The following is a 3,475-nucleotide window of genomic DNA, read 5'->3' as shown; positions in this document are numbered from 1 at the left end:
GTCTAAAACAGCTTGTTTCGTTGTATTAAGCAAGAATACATGCTTTTCGCGCAGTTATAAGAGAAAAAGTTTTGACGAGTATCACGTGGATACTTGTAAAACCGATGTGTTCAGATTTAGCTCGTTTCGGTCTAAAACAGCTTGTTTCGTTGTATTAAGCACGAATACATGCTTTTCGCGCAGTTAAAACAGAAAAAGTTTTGACGAGTATCACGTGGAACACTTGTAATACCGATGTGTTGTGATTTAGCTCGTTTCGGTTTACACAGCTTGTTTCGCTGTATTAAGCAAGAATACATGCTTTTCGCGCAGTTATAAGAGAAAAAGTTTTGACGCGTATCAGAGGAACACTTGTAAAACCGATGTGTTCAGATTTACCTCGTTTCGGTCTGAAACAGCTTGTTTCGTTGTATTAAGCACGAATACATGCTTTTCGCGCAGTTATAAGAGAAAAAGTTTAGACGCGTATCAGAGGAACACTTGTAAAACCTTTGTGTTGTGATTTAACTCGTTTCGGTCTAAAACAGCTTGTTTCGCTGTATTAAGCAAGAATACATGCTTTTCGCGCAGTTATAACAGAAAAAGTTTTGACGCGTGTCACAGGGACACTTGTAAAACCGATGTGTTCAGATTTAGCTCGTTTCGGTCTAAAACAACTTGTTTCGTTGTATTAAGCACGAATACATGCGTTTCGCGCAGCTATAAGAGAAAAAAGTTTGACGCGTATCAGAGGAACACTTGTAAAACCGATGTGTTCAGATTTACCTCGTTTCGGAATAAAACAGCTTGTTTCGTTGGACTAAGCAAGAATACATGCTTTTCGCGCAGTTATAAGAGAAAAAAGTTTTGACGCGTATCAGAGGAACACTTGTAAAACCGATGTGTTCAGATTTAGCTCGTTTCGGTCTAAAACAGCTTGTTTCGTTGTATTAAGTAAGAATACATGCTTTTCGCGCAGTTATAAGAGAAAAAGTTTTGACGCGTATTTAGCTCGTTTCGGTCTAAAACAGCTTGTTTCGTTGTATTAAGCAAGAATACATGCTTTTCGCGCAGTTATAAAAGAAAAAGTTTTGACGCGTATCAGAGGAACACTTGTAAAACCGATGTGTTGTGATTTAGCTCATTTCGGTCTAAAACAGCTTGTTTCGCTGTATTAAGCAAGAATACATGCTTTTCACGCAGTTATAAGAGAAAAAGTTTTGACGCGTATCAGAGGAACACTTGTAAAACCGATGTGTTCAGATTTAGCTCGTTTCGGTCTGAAACAGCTTGTTTCGTTGTATTAAGGACGAATACATGCTTTTCGCGCAGTTATAAGAGAAAACGTTTAGACGCGTATCAGAGGAACACTTGTAAAACCTTTGTGTTGTGATTTAGCTCGTTTCGGTCTAAAACAGCTTGTTTCGCTGTATTAAGCAAGAATACATGCTTTTCGCGCAGTTATAACAGAAAAAGTTTTGACGCGTGTCACAGGGGACACTTGTAAAACCGATGTGTTCAGATTTAGCTCGTTTCGGTCTAAAACAACTTGTTTCGTTGTATTAAGCACGAATACATGCTTTACGCGCAGTTATAGAAGAAAAAGTTTTGACGCCTATTAGAGAGACACTTGTAAAACAGATGTGTTATGATTTAGCTCGTTTCGGTCTAAAACAGCTTGTTTCGTTGTATTAATCAAGAATACATGCTTTTCGCGCAGTTATAAGAGAGAAAGTTTTGACGAGTATCACGTGGATACTTGTAAAACCGATGTGTTCAGATTTAGATCGTTTCGGTCTAAAACAGCTTGTTTCGTTGTATTAAGCAAGAATACATGCTTTACGCGCAGTTATAGAAGAAAAAGTCTTGACGCGTATCAGAGAGACACTTGTAAAACCGATGTGTTGTGATTTAGCTCGTTTCGGTCTAAAACAGCTTGTTTCGTTGTATTAAGCAAGAATACATGCTTTTCGCGCAGTTATAAGAGAAAAAGTTTTGACGAGTATCACGTGGATACTTGTAAAACCGAAGTGTTCAGATTTAGCTCGTTTCGGTCTAAAACAGCTTGTTTCGCTGTATTAAGCAAGAATACATGCTTTTCGCGCAGTTATAACAGAAAAAGTTTTGACGCGTGTCACAGGGACACTTGTAAAACCGATGTGTTCAGATTTAGCTCGTTTCGGTCTAAAACAACTTGTTTCGTTGTATTAAGCACGAATACATGCTTTACGCGCAGTTATAGAAGAAAAAGTTTTGACGCCTATTAGAGAGACACTTGTAAAACCGATGTGTTATGATTTAGCTCGTTTCGGTCTAAAACAGCTTGTTTCGTTGTATTAATCAAGAATACATGCTTTTCGCTCAGTTATAAGAGAGAAAGTTTTGACGAGTATCACGTGGATACTTGTAAAACCGATGTGTTCAGATTTAGATCGTTTCGGTCTAAAACAGCTTGTTTCGTTGTATTAAGCAAGAATACATGCTTTTCGCGCAGTTATAAGAGAAAAAGTTTTGACGAGTATCACGTGGATACTTGTAAAACCGATGTGTTCAGATTTAGCTCGTTTCGGTCTAAAACAGCTTGTTTCGTTGTATTAAGCACGAATACATGCTTTTCGCGCAGTTAAAACAGAAAAAGTTTTGACGAGTATCACGTGGAACACTTGTAATACCGATGTGTTGTGATTTAGCTCGTTTCGGTTTAAACAGCTTGTTTCGCTGTATTAAGCAAGAATACATGCTTTTCGCGCAGTTATAAGAGAAAAAGTTTTGACGCGTATCAGAGGAACACTTGTAAAACCGATGTGTTCAGATTTACCTCGTTTCGGTCTGAAACAGCTTGTTTCGTTGTATTAAGCACGAATACATGCTTTTCGCGCAGTTATAAGAGAAAAAGTTTAGACGCGTATCAGAGGAACACTTGTAAAACCTTTGTGTTGTGATTTAACTCGTTTCGGTCTAAAACAGCTTGTTTCGCTGTATTAAGCAAGAATACATGCTTTTCGCGCAGTTATAACAGAAAAAGTTTTGACGCGTGTCACAGGGACACTTGTAAAACCGATGTGTTCAGATTTAGCTCGTTTCGGTCTAAAACAACTTGTTTCGTTGTATTAAGCACGAATACATGCGTTTCGCGCAGCTATAAGAGAAAAAAGTTTGACGCGTATCAGAGGAACACTTGTAAAACCGATGTGTTCAGATTTACCTCGTTTCGGAATAAAACAGCTTGTTTCGTTGGACTAAGCAAGAATACATGCTTTTCGCGCAGTTATAAGAGAAAAAAGTTTTGACGCGTATCAGAGGAACACTTGTAAAACCGATGTGTTCAGATTTAGCTCGTTTCGGTCTAAAACAGCTTGTTTCGTTGTATTAAGTAAGAATACATGCTTTTCGCGCAGTTATAAGAGAAAAAGTTTTGACGCGTATTTAGCTCGTTTCGGTCTAAAACAGCTTGTTTCGTTGTATTAAGCAAGAATACATGCTTTTCGCGCAGTTA

This window comes from Amblyomma americanum, unplaced genomic scaffold (assembly GCF_052857255.1).
Source record: "Amblyomma americanum isolate KBUSLIRL-KWMA unplaced genomic scaffold, ASM5285725v1 scaffold_16, whole genome shotgun sequence".
NCBI classification, from domain to species: Eukaryota; Metazoa; Arthropoda; class Arachnida; order Ixodida; family Ixodidae; genus Amblyomma; species Amblyomma americanum.
This window is presented reverse-complemented; position numbering follows the sequence as displayed.